General features: G+C 39.3%; 1 protein-coding gene across 1 annotated transcript in view; it reads left to right on the top strand.

Annotated features, from left to right (window-relative positions):
* Window positions 1-21,892, top strand: part of nrn1la (neuritin 1-like a) — a 44,783-nt gene that overhangs the window by 9,948 nt on the left and 12,943 nt on the right. The window lies entirely within an intron of this gene.

Genomic DNA, 21,892 nt, shown 5'->3' on the forward strand with positions numbered 1-21,892 from the left:
CTTCATTTATAAAAGTGTCTGTCAGATCCTGAGGACTAATAGAAAAATAATCTGCCAGCATAAAATTTTGGGTTCATTTAACTTCAGACAATACATCAACAGATCAGCAATGACTATTTACATTATTTCAAGTTCAGTGAAACTAAATTTTGAAGGCAATGAGGTCTTTAAGTTAAAACACCAAAAACGTTTTTTTTTTCTCTTTACAGTGTGGTGAGGTTTACTGCCATGGCTTTGGATCAAGGCTGTTCAGGAATATACATGCTGTAATAGGGATTTAACAACTCCGAAAAATATGCTTAATCTTACCCACTGAATTGAAAATGGCCTTTCTGGGTGCTTTTGTTTTTCTTGACGTTGGAACTACATTATTTAGTTTGGTGATGCAAATTGGAGCTTTATTTGGTTTGATGCATGAGAAAAAAGAATGAAGTCAAAATTGAGGCCTTGTCTCTTCTTTTGAAGGTCACAATTGAACACTTATTTCAGCCGATCTTTGATTTCTAGTCATAATTGCACGCCCCTGTACTGTAAGCTGCCCTCATGCAGACAGAAGGACAAACTGAATATCTCTTCTTTATGTGTGACCCTGAGTCATCAGGAGTTGTCTTTGCGAGTTAACTTTCCCCGTAATTCCACATCGGCCCTGCCGCAGTAATTTCCCTCTGGCCGTACTCAGAGGAGGCTCTGCGTGAGGCGAGGTCCCTAAACAAACACAGCGAAATGAGAGCGCGGTGAAAAGCTTGATGCCGTCCCCACTACCCGCCTCCGTCTGATGCTGGAGATGAATATTCATGGCTAGTGTGACTTGCTTTTTTTTTGTGAGGAGTCACAGGAACTTGTGTCCTCTGAGCACTAATGAATCTTGGGGTGATTCAGTAGCTGTATGTCTGTAAGAGGGAGATGGAGAGAGAGAGAGGAAGAGAGAGAGAGAGAGAGAGAGAGAGGGAGGGACAGAGAGAGTTTGCTGGGTAATTAAAGTAAGCTGAATAGCGTATACACTTCACAGTCTGTAGAGAACACTGGCATTTTCTTACTGGACATCCAAGGTCACTGCAGCACTTTCCCAGGTGGTTGATGCTGTGTAGGCTGCAGATTTCGAACAGTAGTAACACTTCTGATATCCCGCAGGGCCTACGGAGGGTAAATGTAAAGTTAAATGTGGTCATTGTCATTTGGTCAGTTGCTGCAACTGCAGGGACCCTGCACAGGGCCTTTGCTGAGAGAGGCCAAGCTAAAAATCAGTAGAGTTTTAGGCTACTGACAGCAAGTGAGGTATAGACCACGTAAGCCGGATGGTGTGCAGTGCTGAGCTGGATAGATTATTAAGTGCATGTTTTCTTTATAAACCAATGAAGGAAATGGTACGTTATTTCTAAAGTGTTCATGAAATAAATCAAAAATCTATACCACCAGTGACTCTCCTCAGTATATAAATACACTTCACAAAAGTCATAGGGTGCATTCAATTCTGTTTAACAGTACAGTGTTTTGAGCAGAATGGATTAGAGCCAGATTTGGACAGAATATGTGAAAAGTATTGATGAAAAGCTATTGATGGCTGAATATTGAATACACTGTCCTAAATGTATTCAGCAGAATATTCCATTAAAGTGCATAAAAGAGTAACTTATTCATCAACCCAAGAGAAAAAGCTAAGCTGTATCGTCAGTCATCAATATTACTTAGTCAGTGGTTCTCAATCCAGTCCTCAGAGACCCCCAGATGGTCCACTTTTTTGCTTGATCTCAACTCCAAACACATGGGGAGAGAGCAAAATAAGGAGCGTCAGGGGGTCCCTGAGAACTGGCATGAGAACCACTGACTCAATTCATACTGTTTCTCTGAGTTACCAGTTTTCTTCATGTAATTTTTTGGTAACTTTGTTGCTCTTGAGGGATCAACATGATAGGACTAGAACATGTGACAGATTAATCTACTCAAGTTTAAACCAGAGCTCTTTGTTATACCAGTATCACTTTAGTCTGATCTTTAGGCTGATCTCATCTAATTCAAATCAGATCATAACAGAGGATTTCAAAAGTATAATAACTTTACACAGATGACAGTAAGACTAAATTAAATGAGGAGCTATGCTAATAATTCTCTTTAAAAGGTGCATAATAAATCTATATCCTGTGTACTGCCTTTTTGAAACTGAAATTCAGGAGGCACTGGGCCTAAAATCGAATCAAAATGAAAGTTGGTCTTTTCTACATGACAAAACTAAATAAATAAGTAAAGTAATAAGTAACTAAGTAAATAAAATAAGAACAGTTAACATAAAATACACTTTCTAAGATTATTGCAATATGTATATTATGTTCCTACAAAATCCAGTGTCCCTCGACAACAGAGAACAGTTGGTCATCCAAGGCAAGGAATTCCATTTCACTTTGGCACTGCTGTTCCTGATTTTGGTTGTCATTTATCAGCACAGACTTTCTTTTTCAGTTCTGCTGATTTGCTGTATTCTGTGTATTGAGTGGGTGTTTTTTTTCCAATAGTGTTTCAAACCTATAGTGGAGAAGTTTTTGGGAGGTGTTCACCATCTTAATACTTGACAGTAATAACAAATCACTTGTCTACATCTCTTACAGAAACTGTGAATTAATTGCACACACTCGATATTTTCACTGTTGACTTGATGCTGCTCAAACTGTTTGAATGCATCTGCCCTGACCAGCAAAGGAGAGTGAAGGAAGTAAACAGCGTCTTTAATCACTACTTCTAATTTTAGTTACCATTAAAAATGTATATTTATTTACTTTGTATTTTATTTGTTTATTTGCATAGTGGTAGATTGTTTTTACTGTTTAACATTTCAGGCTTATTAGGCTTATTTAATTTTTTAGTAAAAAGAATTGGCCTATTTTCTCTTTCTGCCAAAAGCTGAAAGTGCCATTTTTTGCCATTTGCAGCTAAAAATTCACAGCTGAAATTTCAGAGCACCATATTATTCAGAATACAGACTTGCAACTAAAGCCTTACCATAACTATACAGAAAAACTTTATTAACTTTATCATTATTATAAATATGCTGAAGTTTATTGTAACATTTTTGTGTAATGTGTGTGTGTGTGTGAGAGAGAGAGAGAGAGAGAGAGAGAGAGTGAGTTCAGGTAGAAGAAAACAAATCTTTGTTGTCATTTGTGATTGGTGGGGGTGTTGTGGAGGAGGACATAAGAAAAGATTAATATGGCTGTCACTTCCTTTAGACCACACTTGACTGACTGCTCACTCGACTGTTCATACCGTCAGACAGCAGAGCGGAGACGGCTCCACTCCGGCTTTCTGTTTAACTCGTAGGCTCTGGGGAGCGAGGAGGAATAGTTTGCCAAAGATAACCAGAAGAGGGGAACTGTGTAAACTGCAGTGAGGTCAGACAAGAGGTCAAAGTAAACATTCAGCCTTTTTTTCAAAATTTCTCCAGAATCTTCTTAATCCTAAGTGTATTAGACTAGTGAGATTCATTGGAGGGCTTTGCTGCCAGAGATTTGACATGGTACTTTTCTGATAACAGGCGTGAACTGGACCAAGATTTAGGTCACAGTTTGACATACTTCACTTTTTTGGACATTTTAACAGTGTCAAAGTCAAGACCGGACAGGTCCGGGAATATGTTACTTTGGATAAATCTCAGAGCAAGAAAAAATGGCAGATTTTGAAAGAATAGTGTAGCATTCACTTTTCCAAACAGTAGAAGTATATAACTTGCACTGAACAAGAGTTCCCACTTTAGTATCTCATGTGACCACCATGTTTTGTGGAGCAGCACAAAATGAAAATGAAAAGTGTTGCATTTATATTTTTGTTCTGTATTAAATATACACTGATCTCTCGATTTGAGTACTAGGTTCACTATTTGGTGTTCTAGTAATATTCTAAATAAAATTTGAAGACAAATGATGACTGTAGCCATATCACAGCCTACTGGAAATGATATCACCCATCTCCATGATGCACACTGTCACATTCTCCTTCATTATGTTACACACTTAAACTAGACAAACAGTTTCTAGGATGGACAATTCAACACTGTAAAGAAACTGAATGCAATAAAGTAGAGTAGAGCTGTGTAAAGTGCAGTAAAATCGAATGGAATGAACATTTTGGGTTTTTAGTTTACATTTTTTAAATTATTTAAACTTTTTAGAAGATTAAAAATAAGGACCAAATAAGCTTCATCAGAATCTATTTATTACTTTCGTGATCACGGGTAGACAAAAAAGGGATTTCCTAACTGACCATCTAACTTATATTGACGCTATTGCTGTACCCCGAGGGGTCCCTGATGAGTATAAAGCGTGTAATTAGATAGCTGCAGGATTTGAGTCTGTTTTTGTTTGCGTTACTGTCAATAAGAATGTAGATTGGATCAATTATATTTGGAATAATCAGCAGCGTTTAGCAAATTTAATGCAAGATGCGCTGAAGGCCTTGGGTGAGCAAATGCATCACACCTCTCAAATGGCATTTCAGAATCGACTGGCTCTAGATATGTTACTGGCAGAAAACGGATTGGTGTGCCATAGTGTTGTACAATTATCCCCAATCATATGGCTGTTAATGGCTCATTCGTGACTGTAGTGGCAAAACTAACAGTCCTCCAGTTGAAATGAAGAAGTTTTCGGGGGTGCAGAATTATTGGACATAGTGGTTAAATTCATACTTTGGCAGGTGGGGTGCATTGGCTCTGAAATAGTGATAGGGTTATCCTATGCCTGAGAGGATCAGTCATGCATACTTTTGAGCAGTCAATTACTTGTGATTTGCATGCCAAAGTTAGGATGAAGAGGGCCTGAGGTTGGGGGATCTAAATAACAGGAAAGGAGAAGAAAGGAGAGTTGTGCGATAAATGCTGTATATATACACACCGATCAGGCATAACATTATGACCATATCCTATGAAAATATCCTTTTTTTCTACGCTCATTGTCCATTTTATCAGCTCCACTTACTATATAGGTGCACTATGTAGTTCTACAGTTACAGACTGTAGTCCATCTGTTTCTCTGCATATTTTGTTAGCCCTCTTTTACCCTGTTCTTCAGTGGTCAGGACCCCCATGGACCCTCACAGAGCAGGTACTATTTGAGTGGTGGATCATTCTCAGCACTGCAGGAACACTGACGTGGTGGTGGTGTGTTAGTGTGTGTTGTGCTGGTATGAGTGGATCAGACATAGCCGTGCTGCTGGAGTTTTTAAACACTTACTGTCCACTCTATTAGACACTCCTACCTTGTCAGTCCTTCTTGTAGATGTAAAGTCAGAGATGAAAGCTCATCTTCTGCTGCGCAGTTTGTGTTGGTCATCCTCTAGTCCTTCATCAGTGGTCACAGGACGCTGCTCACTCTACGTACCGCTGTTACATCTTGTTTTGAAGGGATCCTGTAGCTTTCCACTTTGCTGTTGCTTTTGTTAGTTTCTCTCCCACGAGCACTGTCCAGTCAAGTCTGCTGAAGACATCCTACGGTGCTGAAGTTACTGATATTACTGATATTGCAGCATCAGTGGTGAGTTTTGCCGCATCAGTGGTGTGTTTGTAAAGGATCAGTCAGACTCAACGTACTGCGAGGATAAACAAATTCGGCATGGCAGTACCCGGAAATAGCTTTGGTTTTATCAAGAGAGCCATAATGGAACTTGCCATTTGAAAGATGTTAAAAAGTAGAAGAATGCAGCCACAGTCACAGCATGATCTGCTGGACTTCACAGTGTAACTAAGGATGGTTTGAAGGGTCAAACTAGGAAAACGCTGCTAAAAGAATATTGCTGGTAATAATTTTTTAGGTAAACCTCATATTAACATGTTAACTTTGACACCAGACATTTTTACACAAGCAACATTGTGTAAAACTTTGTAAACAATTCAACCTAAAGCAACGTGAGAGCCTAAACTGTAACAGACTGAGGCGCTAGTTGTAACAGTCACTAAAAAAGACGCAAAGAATAATAACTTCAGTACAGGTGACCTTTCCCACTATATGTGCATCAAAACAAATATGATTTATGAAAAGAGGCTGTGACAAATAGGTCAGATTGATTTTTCACCACAAAGTGGAAGAGCTAACCCTGCATGTATTTAAATTCCTGTCAAAAAGTAAGTACAAGTTATTTATTTTTCAACAACAGGGAAAAAACATTTTATATACATTTTAACAGAAAATGACATGGGAACCTCCACAACTAAATATAATATAGGTTTTTTCAGTATTTTGCCCTGATTACAGCTTCCATTCTTTTCAAGAGACTTGCTGAAAGCAAAGAAAGCAAAGAAAACTGCAGTGATATTTTTGCACAGCCCAAAGTCCAGTTTTAGAAGCTGGTTGCATTTTCTGCTTCTCACAATCCAAGTAATCCCACATTAAATGATGTTGAGGTTTGGACTCTGGAGTGGTCAGTTCATTGTTCTGAGAACATCAGCAGTTTCTTTGATTTCTTTGCACATCTGAAGGGTGGTCTCTGACTTTTGCACAGTACTGTGTACTATTTACATGATGCTACATAGTTCTTTTTTAATTAACTTGTACACACAAAAATCCAAAAATTGAACCGTTTTTAATTTATATAGGTAGTCTGAACTCTCACTGTAATCATTGGGAGGCTTAGTCTTAACATTGCGTTACATCCAACGCTACACAGTGGAAAAAGAGTGCAGGAGAAAATGAAGCAGCATTCTGTGAAGCAGGAGACAGAAGAAGAAGAAGAAACAGCAGTTTGAACTAGAGCAGTCTGTATACCTGGAAGCATGTGCTAACCCTGATAAGTTACAGCTGGGCACTTTAGCACTGAAGTCAATAAAAACTCATTAGAGCAGGAGCCGGCTCTGCTGCGAGTGTCCACTCCAATGAGCTTCACATTTATTCTCCATCACAGGACTGGAGATAGAACCCCATCGATCCTAGCCTGAAGCTCATTTACTTGGCCGATGGTGAATTGCCTTAATGTGGCTCTAACCTGCACTTTTGTCAGCAGGACACTTTGGTTTAAGCTTGCGGTTGTGCCGATTTACGTGTATGATTCTGTAACAATAGAGATGAGAAACATGTAAGAAAGGTTAAAGGTCAGTGAAGAAACATGGAATGTTTTCTGCTGTGCTTTGTTTCGCTGCAGATGCATGTAGATTAACACGGCTTGAGATTTTGCCACCTGCTACCCTCTCAGTTAAGAAGTTTGAGGCGTCTATTTTCTCAGTGGAGGCCAGTGGTCGAGAATAATACACTAGTCTCTCAGCTCCCATTCTGTCAGCGTGTAAGAACACCGTCTAGCTTCATCACGTCTGCCGCTGGTCCTCTGACACCATGTCCTAGGAGCTTGTAGTTTCGTCTGCCCAAAAATAGCAGCACCACAACTTTCAGCTCACCCCCCTCTTTTCTAATCCCTCGAATAAGGAGCAGTTTAGGCATGTTTATGAAGTGCTGGAGCTCCAGAGTTAGCAGTGACAGAGCATCCCAACTCATTAGCTCGACTGAAACCCCAGGCACACGCTAACGAAACCCAGTTTGGGGTAGCCTTTGATTCTCTGCCCTCCAGCGTAACGCAGGTGCTCTCAGCCACCCACCTGCCAATTAATCGCACTCCCTGCTTTGCGGTGTCCAGCCTATCTGGCTCAAACTGCCACTGGGATGGTCTAGAGGAGACCCCGACTTCCCGAAGATCCCTCCCACACGTGGAACATCCCTGTCAGACATGGCTGCAGGCAGTGTTCCTTAAATGCATAATAGATTGGGAAGTTCTCTCGTTTACTCAACATTTTTTCTATATATATATATTTTTAATTGGCTTACATAAGAACTCACTAGGTAAACTATTTGATGCCATGAATCTTTCATGGGATTGCTCATTGAATTACCCCCGTTAAATAATGCAAAGTGGCAAGGCCAGATGCTTCTGCACAGGTTCGGCTTCTTGAGTTTTCTCGAAGACCCCTTTGTCCACATGGTCAGTATGTTTTTTTTTGTTTTTTTATTTTATTTATTTTTTTTTTTTACCATTGACTCATATAGCAATCCGAAATAGGATTCAAAAAGAATACTCAGGCTCATAGACGGCTTATCAGTAGCACCACTGATCAAAGTAAGAAGTGTCTGCCTTACTAAGTCTCTCAACTCCTCATCATTTTCCCTTTCCATTTCATCTTACTTTTGCTCTCCAATCACACGTCATCGCACTTCAAAAAGAGAGAAATTTCATATCGATTTCAGCACTGGTCAGTCGCCACTAGTTTGAGTGTTTCAAATCCATACTGCAGGGTCAAGCCTGCATGTGATCTTGCCAAACAGTTTACTATTTCTCACCTGCCAACAAAGCAGCTGTGCTCAGAGGGAAAGTGCAAAATTCATTCTGATTTAGCATTGTCAGCTGCACTATATGTCAGGTTTCAAACCCACACCAGATGGCAGACCTACTCACAATCGTAAGGAGTTAAACGTTTTCATTCCCCAACAAAGCAGCCTTTTTTATGTAGACTAGAGAAAAGGATCAGTGTGACATTGGTCAGAACACAAATGATTCAATTTCTCTGGAGAAGCCCAACTTAGAGGCCTTTGAGACCAGAGACAGGCATGCAAATTCTTCATTTAATACAGGCTGGATCGATTCCAGCTGTTTCACCAGATGTGGCATCTATTCTCATGATTTGTTCAGGCGAACCTGCATTTCATTTTTTAAATGTTTATCAGGATATTGGTTCTTTTTTATTATCCCAACGATTCTGCAGCCTACTCATTACGAGAGCTTTTGTGATGTCCTTTTGTGATGTGCTTTTGTAGGCTAATTGGTTTTCTGCTATTGTCCGACTTATATGCCAGTGCCAAGTGGTTGCAAAAAAGCAGGCATTCAGAAGCAGAGCTGTTTGTATTAGTGTGAGAGAGAGCCTATTAATGTGAAGGTTGTGGAACATTGGAAAGGTTGTATTGGGTTCTTCTTCTGCTCGTTTGGCTGAAAAGCTCCTCACAACGTTGCATTGTGCCTCAGACTATTTTTAAACCTGCTGCCTGGATGGTTGGGGGCCTGTGCTGTCCGTGCCACAGATACAACATAACCGAGCTTACTTTTTCACCACTCCGTCTTAATTGCAGCGCTTTGTCAAAGTCGGACCTTGAACACCTGGTTGGCTGTGCTCGTGTTTTCTCCACTCACTGAAGTAAACACGAGAGGAAAAGGCACACTGGATCAGTGGAGAATACAGAAGCGTTCATAGTGTGATCTTTTTGAGGGTTTTCAATTTCAAGTTGTATAAAGTAGAGTTGTAGTGCACTGGTGGGCCACTGATATCCACATGGGAGTCCGGTCCTATTCCCTCATTACTTGTTACATAATATTTTTCCTAGTGTATAATCATTCAACATTACTTCATAAAGCTCTCTGATCAGCACATTATGTAATGTTCTGATAGAAATTATAATGATTTAAATTTTGCTGCAGCCTTCATTTTCATCTCTGCTCACTCCTTCTTAATGAAGGGAGAGTGAAGGGGTTTGGTAGAAATTAGAACACGTCTGGATTCTCCCAGACTTAAAATGAAGGCGACTTTCAAAAAACAGAAAAAGTTCATCTTTAAAAAGAGGTTTCAGAATGCTGTCCTCTCTTGTGCCTCATTAGTATGATATCAGCATGAAATAATTTAGGCTTTGTGTTTGAGCAGTGTGCAAGATCACCGCTTTTTTAACTGCCCTATTGCAGACATAATGAGGCGTCTTCAGTTGTAAGGCTCAGAGTAGCACATCAGATGAAACGCTCAGTGTGTGAACGAAACATCACCAAGGTACACAAAGGGTTTTGTGAGTATTGTATGTAATTACCTCAAAGCTCCGCTAGATCGGCCTTGTTAAAATGACTGCTGTTTCTCGTGTTCTAGAGATTAGTAGCGCAGTGCAGGGGGATGTACACGACTGCTGTCAACATCAAGCAAAATCACTGGAATTAGTTCTTATGTGGCGTAAGAGGCTTTGGATAGCGAGGAAAAATGACCATTTCTTATTCACCCACTTTCGCTCTACCATTCTCTCTAACATCAGTCACTGCCTTTGATATAAATGGTCTGTAAATCTGAATTAGATTAAAAAGCTGAGTCCTGTATTGCTTTATTGAGAATAGCTGTCACAACATTGTTGGTTTTCTTAAGCTGAATTAGATCAAAAGGATTGGGTCTGTAGCTAGAATAGTAGTCGGCCAGAGAAGATTGTCTTATTCATTTTCAATAAGGTTTTGAATACTAGAATTTGGGAAGTACTCTTACTTCTTACTTACAATTAGGACTGCCAAGATCATGAAATTTTAGCTGATGATTAATTGCCATATAATAAATTACAATTAATGTCTTAATTGTGATTTCTTGTTCATTTTTTGCAACTATAAAAATACAAGCCTAAAGTTGCCATATTGGCTGATTAGCAAGCCATGTTTACTTAGTTAACACTGGTTGTACTGACGAATCAACGTTGCATGCACTCACACAACTGTCTGTAGTTACATGGAATTATGAGTAGAGTTGAGCAAAGCTGCATGTTCATCACGAGAGTGTGAAAACACTCCTTCTATTAACATAAACACTAAAAACGTAAAATTAGCTACATAGCTAACAAAAAACCAAACATTACTCAGCACTTCCCTGTTCGCGCACCATATGAGAAGTGAGAAGTTTTTGTGTCTTCTTTAGCATGTCAGCATGCACCAGAATATTGAACATAATGTGACAGAGCTAGCCAGACGCTTGCGGTAAAAAAAACAAGAAATGAGGCTTTACTTGTAAAGGGTTTGACAAGATTCGTAGTCAGTGAACAGGCATGGGTCAAATCCAAAACAGCAAAAAGACAATAACAAAGGCAACCAGGTCCAAAAGGGCAAAGACTAAAAGGCAAAGTCAGAAAATCCTGCAAAAGGGTCAAATACACAAAAATGGCAAACAGGAAACGCTCAGTAGCTCTGCAGTGAGAAGTAGTACCTCACAACTAACCTAATCTACAGCCTAGGCTTATAAACTGAACTATTAATATTGTTGCACCACAAAAAACCTGGGCCCTTTCAGGCAAAATAAAGGCTCCATGGAGAAATACTTCTTCCATCTTAAAATTAAAACGGGACTGCAGAAGAGCAGAGAGGCTGTGGAGAAACACCATGTACAAAAACACAACTGGAAAACTTTAACAGTAGAATAAAGTCTACTAGGAAAGCATATTGCTTGCTTTACTTGATTAATAATTAGAAGAGTAATACATCCCTGTTATCTCATTCTCATCTGAATTTCTCTCCGCTGCTTTATGTGATGATTTTCCATTGTTTTTTCATGACAAGATTACTGGCATAAGGAAGGACATACCTAGCGCTCCTCACATTAGCTTTACTACTCGGCCACCAGTTAGCCATATTACTAGCATTGTATCCTATTTTAATGTGATCAACATGGAAACGCTCTTAGAAGCCATTTTATTAATGAAATCTTCAGCATGTTCTCTTGATCCCTTACCAACTCATTTCTTCAAACAAGTTTTAAGCTCATTATCTGCTGAAGTTCTCACCATTGTTAATCAGTCGCTGCAACAGCCGTTATCAGGCTGGAGTCTTGACCCATCCATGCTTGATAATTACAGACTTCTCTCTAACTTTCCAATTCTTTGCAAGATTATTAAAAAAGTTGTGCGCATCCAGTTGGATGATTATCTTAATGCAAACTATCTTAATGAAACATTTGTTCATATTTTGTGGCATATCACAGCACTGAAACCGCACTTGTCAAGGTCCTATTTGACTTTCAGAGTTGGCAGAGACACATGTAGCCTCTGTTTTAGTTATGTTAGATCTAAGTGCTACTTTTGATGACATCAACATTTGGATGTCTAACAATTTTCTGCAGTTTAATGAAGAGAATACTGAGGTTCTCATAAATGGAATCAGTGTACAAAGGAAGGGCATTCAGGCTTATCTAGATGCACTCTATATGAACTTAGAGGCCAAACAATGTGTACAATGTACGAACAATTTAGTAGATGTTCTTGAGAATTGACTTAGTTTTAAGAAACATAGTGGCACTACATGCAAAACAGCCTACTGTCACCTTGGCAATATGGCAAAGGTCTGGAACATCCTGGCCTCTGCAGACAGCAAGAACCTTGTCCGTGCCTTTGTCACTTCAAGATTAGACTACTGTAATGTAATCTATTACATACCTGCAGATCTGTCTCACAAGAAGAAGAAGGATCGCATTACATCTGCACTGCAGTCACTCCAGTGGCCACCTGTGTCTTTCAGAACTGATTTTAAGATTCTCTTATTCATTTTTACACATACATCCATGGTCTTGCTTCACTTTATCTCTGTGAATTGATTGTTAAATATGTTCTGACTAGAGCACTTGGATATTAAATAACAATCTGCTGGTAGTCCCCAAAATGCGGTTTGAGAGTGGGGAGTTAGCATTTAGTCACTACGGCCCAAAGCTCTGGAACTCTCTCCCCAAGAAGCTGAGCACTATTCAATCAGCACTTTTAAAAAGAAGCTTAAAACAGGTCCTTTTACATTTGCATTTTTCTGAGGTACAGCCATTTCATGGCTTTTTTTCTGAAGCATTTAGTTTTAAATATATTTTAATGTATTATATTCTTAATCTTGTTTTTATATTTTTGGCATTTGTGAAGCATTTTGAAATTAGTATTTTTTTAAATGGATGTTGCCGTTGCTTATTATTATTTCTCAGACTTTTATTTTGAATTATTATTGTTTATTTTATTGTTTTATGTTTCTTATTTGATGTTATTCCTTCATATTCTTTCTACACTTACATTTGTATGATTACTTTTATTATTATTTCTTCTTTGTTTTAAAACCTTTTGGGCTGCATTTAATATACGATTTAATGTATCTTCTCTTCTTCTTCTGCTTTTTCTTCTTCTTTTTCCTCTACTGTTATTTCATTATTATTATTATTATTATTATCATTATTATTATTATTATTATTATTATTATGTTTGCTGTCAGCTTAAATAATTGTAGTCATCTACAATAAATACGATAGGCAATTATGTAATAATAACATAATAATAAATAACAGGCCTACTTACAGTCAAATCAAAGGAAATCTGTATTCTTTGGATCTGGTTATCTTCCCAGATATTTTCCCCCAAACAATTTATAAAATTACTTTCAATGTGGCTAAATCACTAAAATGTATGGCATGTAGTCAGTAACGGGTAAAAGTGATAATGCACTTGATATGGAAATTGTTTTAAATGGGTCTTCAGCTCTTCCAGCAATGCTTAATCAGCTTCATGATCGGTGAGATTTATCTGTGTGCCCTTGTTCAGGACACTGGGGTGCTGTCAGTTCAATACCCGAGAGACTTTGATATCGCTTTTCTAGACCATTTTGTAAACAAGCTCAGTGTCTTGTTTTTGTCAGGTGAAATTACATAGCACTTCTATCTTCACTGTCTTGAGTGAGATGTAACAGATTGAATGGACACAGTCAAAAGCAAGTTGTGTTTCATCGATCCTTTACTTCTTGCATATCTGTGTTTTTTTGGAGCAGAACATGAGCTCTATCTCATCTCTCTGTGATCAAAGGTAATATTGGAGCATCAGTGATGGGTTGGATGCAGCCTGTCTGCCCCTCCCCCACCCGCTCCCCAGTCTCCACAGGAAAACTGCAGTCTCCTTGGGATTTGAAAACTTTAGGCGTATTGGGAAAGGCCTGGGTATCTTAGTATTCTGTTTTTTCTATCTTTGGGCACTATCACAGACTGTAGGTGGTTGTGCGTTATTGTATGCAGCTTGAGGCGGTCAGTGTGACGATATGTTGTGTGATAAAAGTGACCTTTCCGTGATGAGCTCAAGAGAACACCAGCATTTCTGAGGTTAGTAATTGTTTCTTAAGCCAGTAGCATTGAAAAACAATCTTATATTCATGGTTTTTTGTAAGTGTATTGCTCATGCGTTTTGTCTCTTTCAACTTGCTTGCAAATCTCAGAAGTACTAAGTACCGTCATGTTATATTTTTCCATACTGCCCACCCTTACATGACATCATGCATGTCTCTCTGCATGAGAAATACGCACTTGAAAACATGATGTTAAAAGGCAGTTCTAGTTCAGCATCTTTCCTGTGCTTGTGGTACTAGAGGGCCAACAGCAGACAGAGGCTGAGCCTCCAGAGCAGGATGAGATGAAGCTGAAACTCAAACTGCTTCTGCACACCAGGTCTGTCTCTGCAGTAACAGGCAGGGCGTTTTAACACCACCTCTCTTTGTACTCCTCTATGTTCCAATTACTCCTTTTCACCCGGAGGACGACCTGTGCAGCCGAAGGCGACTCATAATGACTGCGATGGCACTTAGTCGAACAGGTGTCGCCCTCGTTTTCCAGCTTCATTAGTGGGCGGCTAATGTTGTGCTCTGTTTCTACCCCTGTCTTGTCCCGTTAACTGTTCTTGTCACAGTTTAACTTTCTCTCCCCTCTCCCTCCCACTTCCCTCCACCTCTCTCGCTCTGCCTTTTATGTGGAAATTAAAAGTCTGTGAATGTACCTTCCCCCCCTCCTATCCCCATTCAGTGTTCTGGGAGCAGAGGTGTGAATGGAAAAACGCGGAAAGGTTAACCAATCATTTGGAAAGGGGAGTTTGCCGGCAGAGCTAATTATCAGGTGTTGTTTGTGCAAAGCCGTCCTGTGCGGCCGAGCCGCAGGAGGTGCCGTTTCGGAGGCTGGCTCAAGGGAATTCGTCCGTCGCTCTGCCTCTCGCACGCTATGCGGCCGCTTCTGCTTTCGTTAACACGTTGCCCTTAACGATGCTGTGCAACTGAGGGTCATAGTTACCACAGTAAAAGTTACCATAGCACTGTGGGAGAGCTCCAAAGCAATGCTGACTCGGAACACAGAGACACAGCTACAGTCTGTTCAGAGAGTGCCAGAGCCACTCTTATTCACCAGAGCACAGCGTACTGCCAGCATCCCCAGGATGCCACTCGACTACACAATGCTTCTTGTTTATACTTCAATCTAAGAGCAAATATTAACTGATTAACTAGATGAGCTGGACCAAAATAAGCCTTGTCTTGAATACCTTTTCAGCAGAGTATTAACAATAATTTCTTAACTAGACTAATCCTGGGTCTAGAAAGCTACCCCTGTAATTTGTCATTTAAAAAAGTCATACTGTAACAATTAGGGGTGGGAATCTCTAGGCATCTCACGATTCGATTTGATTACAATTCAGAGGGCTGCGATGCGATTATAAAATGATTATCGATGCATCTCGATGCATCTTTTTTTCTATACAGGATTTCTATTTTCTTACTGTCTGAGGACTTGGTAGTTTTAAAGCAAAGTATTTGTAATGATCCATAATGCATTTACGTCCAACATCTTTTATTGATAAAAACAAATGGAAGTGATATGGCAAGTGAACTAGAAGGCTCTCATTCACTGCTCTTGTTTGGAGACGCTGCTGCCACTCATCTGCGACAAAATGCGCTGTTACGGTGAAATAAGATCCAGTGGTCATGGATGACCACGCAGCACTTTATAGCCGTCCTACCCGTTTTCTTTAGTGATTTTATAACTTCGGCTTTGGTCTTGTGATAGAGGAGGGGTAGTGCGAAAGCCCTGTTTCGCAACAACTGAGAACTGGCGTGCAGACTGCAGGTTGCACATAGCAACGAGGTTTCGCCTGGCCAGTAGCGAACGAAAAAGGAAAAGAGAAAGACAGGCGAACATTTGGAGATGAATGGACTTATTCGCATTTATAAGCAGCGCAGTTCGTTTCCTGGTACGTTAAATCTGCAATGAGAGACTGTCAAACAGTAAAAAGTTGTGAAGATGAAGTCAGCTTCTCTTTCTAATTTTCCCGTTCCACCTTAAATGGTGCCACATTTACATTCGGCGCCTCAGTCAGAATTTAAGGTGGAACGGGAAAATTAGAAAGAGAAGCTGGAGAATAAGAAGCAACTTCAGCCTTGTAAAGCAGTCGAACGTTGAAAGACATTTTTACAATAAGCTGCTCTACTTCTGAGGAAAAGTTTTCTGGAGGAGATGGAAGAAAAGCGTCTATAGCTAAAGCTTAAAGCGGCGCAGAGTAAGTCCGCGTTTTCGTTTATATTTTTTAGTGTGTACTAGGACATTAACACATACTGGACATAAAATGTGGCTCCCAAGGTGTTTTGATTTTTGTTGAAAGGACAAAATGGCTCTTCTAAGTTAATATTTGTGTTGTCGACTCCTGACCTGACCTGGCTTTTAATGCAGAGGGAGCCGGTCAGGTTTCTCGCTCATCCAGTTGTGTTTTTGTTATGTGCTGTCACAGAATGTCTGGGCGCTTCGCTTACCCACTTCCAAGTTCCGCCCTTTGCGTTCCGTCAACATTACATTAGAAATTAAATATTTAGAAAATCGATTTTTGACATTTGTGAATCGATTCAGAATTGTTCACGTCCGCATCGCGATGTATCTAAGAATCGTTTTTTTCCCGCACCCCTAGTAACAATATATGTTTGATTAGGAAGTGTCTTGTTTTATTTTAATCTTCGACAAAGCATTAATCCTGCTTCTTACCTAACATGCTGTCAGTGATAAATTTAGAGACTTCAGTTTTCTCTCATTTAACTCAACCTCTTTGTCTCTCATTTAACAGTAGTTTAATCTACAGCCCCTTTTCCAAAAAAGTTGGGACGCTGTCCAAAATGTAAATAAAGACAAAATGCAATGATGTGCAAATCACTTAAATCCTATATTTCATTAAAAATAGTACAAAGACAACATATCAAATGTTGAAACTGAGAAATTTTATCGTTTTTTTGAAAAGTATATGCCCATTTTGAATTTGATGCCAACAACATGTTTCAAAAATAGACTGGTAAAGTTGAGTAATGCTCAATTACAATGACATTTCTCAACATAAAATAGCAAAGAACTTCTGCTTTTCATCATCTACAGTACATAATATCATTAAAAGTTTCATAGAATCTGGAGAAATCTCTATGCAAGGGGCAAGGCTGAAAACCATGGCCATGATCTTTGGGCCCTCAGGCGGCACTGCATTAAAAACAGACACGATTCTGTAGTGGAAATCGCTGCATGGGCTCAGAACACTTCTGAAAAACACTGTCTGTGAAAAAACAGTCCATGACTGCATCCACAAATGCAAGTTAAAACTCTAAAATGCAAAGAAGAAACCAATATAAACAGGATCCAGAAATGCTGACACCTTCTTTGGGCCTGAGCTCATTTAAAATGGACTGAGAAGAAGTAGAAAAGTGTCCTGTGGTCTGATGAATCAAAATTTGAAATTCTTTTTGGAAAACATCGACACTGTGTCCTCCAGGCTAAAGACAACTCAGCTTATTATCAGTGCACAGTTCAAAAGCCAGTATTCATGATGGTATAGAGGTGCATTAGTGCACATGGCATAGGTGACGTGAAGGCACCTTTAATGCTAAAAGATATAAACATGTTTTCGTAACATATGCTGCCATCCAGACAACGTCTTTTTCAGGTAAGGCCTGGCTAATTTCAGCAACACAAGGCCAAACCACATTCTGCATGTATTACAACAGCATGGCTCCATATTAAAAGAGTCTGGGTGCTAAACTGGCCTGCCTGCAGTCCAGACCTGTCACCCACTGAAAACATTTGCCGCATTATGAAATGACAAATACAACAAAGGAGACCCCAAACTGTTGAGCAGCTGAAATCCTATGATAAGCAAAAACAGGAAAACATATCACTTTCAAAACTACAGCAACTAGACTCCTCAGTTCCCAAACACTTACAGAGTGTTGTTAAAAGAAGAGGTGATGAAACAGTAGTAAACATGCCCCTGTCCCAACATTTTTGGAACATGTTGTTGGCATCACATTCAAAATGGGCATATATTTTTAAAAAAACAATAAAATTTCTCAGTTTCAACATTTGATATATTGTCTTTGAAGTATTTTCCTTTAAAAATATGGTTTGCGTGATTTGCGTATCATTGCATTCTATTTTTATTTACATTCTGCACAGCATCCCAACTTTTTTGGAAATGGGGTTGTAGAAGTTATGATAGCATGAACTAATTTCTTATCTTGTAGGGTCTTATTTTGGATATGCTTCTCAAGTATTAAAACACTGTCTTAGTGATATTACTGAGGACTCTAATAATAAACCAGCATTCTATTATTGCACCAAGGTCTTTAACTGTAGCTTTTGATTGCAATGAAAAAACGAAGCCTTATGCAACCTTATTGTGAGCAGATCTAGGACCCAACAGCAAAACACCTGTTTCTTCGTCCATAATGTGTAACTGTGTCAATAAAACTGACTTGGCTGACATGTACAACTGATTATCATCAGTTTAAAAGGAGAAGGTATTATTTATATGATGAATCCTAGGAGCTGTGAATATGTGGAGAACAGTAAGGTCTTAAAACAGAACCTTCTGGGACACCATGTTGCACTCTTCTATGCTCAGAAAACTCCCCTTTTATCCTGACAAATTGGAAGCGGCCTGTCAGGAAAGTCCTAAACCAGGCAACAACTTGTCTGTTAAAACCAACCATGTTTTCAACGCCATTCAAATATTATGGTCAACTGTGTCGAAAGCCACACTCAAATCCAGCAGTAACAGAAGAAAGACTTTTTCATAGTCTGATGCAACAAGTAGATCATTGGCCAGCCCAGCCAGCGCTGATTCTGTACTATAATCTTTCCCAAAGCCAGCCTGAAATAATTCATGCTTGTTATACTTACTTCTAAAAAAACACAGCTGGTGGGCAACAAGTTTTTCCCAAAACTAAGGAGCGCTGGACCATAGGGACATGGCGAAGATTACGTGATTCATCAACTATATTAGGTTAAGGCTTTCTAATCACTGGTAATAATTCTAGAATTCTAGAATTCTAGATTTAGGAATGCAAGTGGTTGGTCTGGAGGGCAAAGTTATAATGTTATATAAAGTTATAATGCCAGACCAATACAGTTGAATTCCTCAAAATGTTTTTGGGACCTATGACCTCTAGATTGTCCATCATCAGAATCTTTAGTAACAAATTGGATTTGATGGTATTCTGCTTCTTAATTTTTGGCAGAGTAACTTTAATGTTAGGCACATTACAATATGGATATACAGCATATGGAGCTGGTGCTTTCTGTGTGCTACCAATCAATACATGAAAGAAGCACAATGCTGCCTTTATTGCTGGTGTGCTATGTGCAAATCATATTATATATATATATATACATATATATATATATATATATATATATATATATATACAGAAAGCATATCATTATTGCTTTGTTTCATTGCAGTAATGTTGAAAGGTGCCTGAGTTGTGAAGTGCATTGCCATTTATATGTTGGCTTACTCAGAATGGTACTTTGTGACAAATATAATGAGAATATATCTTTGTTAGATTGTGTTCTTTACATATCAGAATCAGAATAAACCACAACAGCATTGAAATCACATTGAAACAGATAAAGAGTAGATTAAAAGACAGAAATAGACACTTTAGGCCTCAGTCTTAAAGAGTTAACTGTGTGAGCTGGGCAAAAAAGCCTAGCTTAGGACTAAAATGATTTTTATTGGAGAATTTTACATAATAGTAAATTTTGTCCTTATCTAGGCATACCCTGGGACCAGAAGAGCTACCTCTATGATTTTTTCCTTTTTTTCCCCCTTTAAAAAAGGTCACACTAACAATGGGTGTTTTGATGTGGATGTTTCAGGAGAAGCACATGTACCACAGGGGACTAGAGATGACGTTATGCTTACCACTCCACAATGAAGACTTACTCCTTCATTCTGTAGAGCAAGAATATTTATTAGTTTTTTTTCCCACTCAAAATACCCAGCACCACTGTCCCACCCACTTATGCACCCAGTCTTCTGTTAAGATGAGAAGACGTAGCACTCAGTATACCTCTCCACCTATAGAGAAACTCAGAGTGACTTCATAGTGTGCCAGCAGTGCACTGCTGTTAAATATATCTCAGTGAGAAGTTGACTAATGAAGCTTCTCTCCAGAGCCTCATCCTGTGGTTTTGATGGAGTTGTCCTCCCAGCGGGTAATGGGCTAATGTCTTAATGAGTTCTGCCCCCCTGCATTATCTCACATCACGCTGGGTATTAACACTATCAGTCTTCTGACGTTTTCTGCTACATCCTTCCCCTCCTGGACCAAGCCCCCCCATGTTCAGAGTCATAATGGCAACAATCCTTTTTATTAGAGAGGTGTAATCAGATCATAATCACAAAACAGTTATGTCATGCAGCTGATCTAGTACACTGAGTATAGGGCTTAATTTATACTTGAGAAGAGCACCCAATACTTGATTGCCTCTTACTACAGTTCAACTAAAAATAATGGTTTCTGAATGGTTCATGGTTCTAGGAAAAACTTTAAACTGGTATAGAACCTTTATAGAGGCTTTTTAAATGTAAAAAGGTCTTGTTTATAACAATAGTTCTTTAAAGAACTATCCAACAAAAGTCTGTAGGGAACCAAAGGTTAAAAGAACGCTTTTTGGCACCTTTATATTTAACAGTGTAGTGCTTTGTGAGTTTGATTAGCATGTCGTTCTGCAAATTTGATGTTGAAGTTTTACTGTTCATTCAACAGCCTCCTGTTGAAACAGTAAGAAACAATGCACATATGACTTTTCACAGTCTTAAAAGCAGCCTCCTTCTGCAGAGCCCCTAGTGGCCGTTGGAATGGAAATCAACTGTATTTATTAATAAAATCAAATGACATATTTTTCTCCTTAACTCTACTATGAACCAGGACACTGCTCTCTCTGTGCGTGAATTGTTGTAACTCTGTGTTGAACTGCTAGTGAGCAATAAGGAGCGAAAGGGGAGATGAGAAAACAATTCCCACCTCTCCACAAAGATGGCTGTGGCGAGATAAAACGGACATCATGGATAATAACAAACAGCATTTAAGCAAAATAAAATAAACCGTGTAAATGTTGACTTGCTTGCTCACCTATAAATATGAAAATCCAGTTCACTTCCAGTTTTGTTAATCATACAAAATTCCATCGAAATATATACATTAGTGTTTTTGAGGAAATGCACAGTTCAAACAAGAGACCACCAAAACAGGCAGGAATTGCATTTTATGGCTTGTGTGGTTCTAGGAAAAAAAACTTCAGTTTGTCTAGAACGTTTACATTTTGTTTGTCCTTTGAACTTCTGTAATGATTTTTCACAAACATTTCATCTACAAAAGAGTTCTTTAAATATCTATTGAAAAGTTCTTTAGGAAGCAGAAAGTGGTTCTGTTATGGCTCTGCTCCAAATGACCCTTTTTGGCCAGCTCCATTCAAATCCTGACTTTAATCGATGTAAAGTTCATGTCTGGTCAGCACAAAACGTCAACCTCAACTCTTTTTGTGCCATACTGTGATGACTTCTTGCATTCGTTCTAAACTCTTCTCTTCCATCATGGTCTTTTGAGCAAAGAGCGAAGGCAAAATCACAGCACATTAAAATTTCAGGCACATTACATGCACGCCTCTTCAGAAGCCTCCTCACTGTTTATGTATGGAGAGCTTTAGAGGATGCAACATGCATCCCTCCAAACCGACCTATGAGACAGAATTGCTTTCATTTATTTCGAAGGCTTCCTGATGGGCGGTCTAGGTGATCTACGTGTAGCAGACATCAGCACATCAGTGGCGGTCCTGCCTGCTCAGCAGCGGCCCGGCCGAGGCATGCATATGCCTCTCTCATGAATAGCAGACAGGCCATGCGTGTGGAGAGCATGACTCTGCCTCCGTCATCACCGAAACCTGCTGGGCGGCAGAGGTTAGGGAGCGTGGGGTGAGGAGAGAGGCTTTATAAATAGTTGAGGGTATAGTGAATGGGTCTCTATCCTTGCATTTATCACACTGTGAAAATGCACAGGTCTTTATTAGCGG

The sequence above is a fragment of the Colossoma macropomum genome, unplaced genomic scaffold (assembly GCF_904425465.1).
Source record: "Colossoma macropomum unplaced genomic scaffold, Colossoma_macropomum, whole genome shotgun sequence".
Lineage (NCBI taxonomy): Eukaryota > Metazoa > Chordata > Actinopteri > Characiformes > Serrasalmidae > Colossoma > Colossoma macropomum.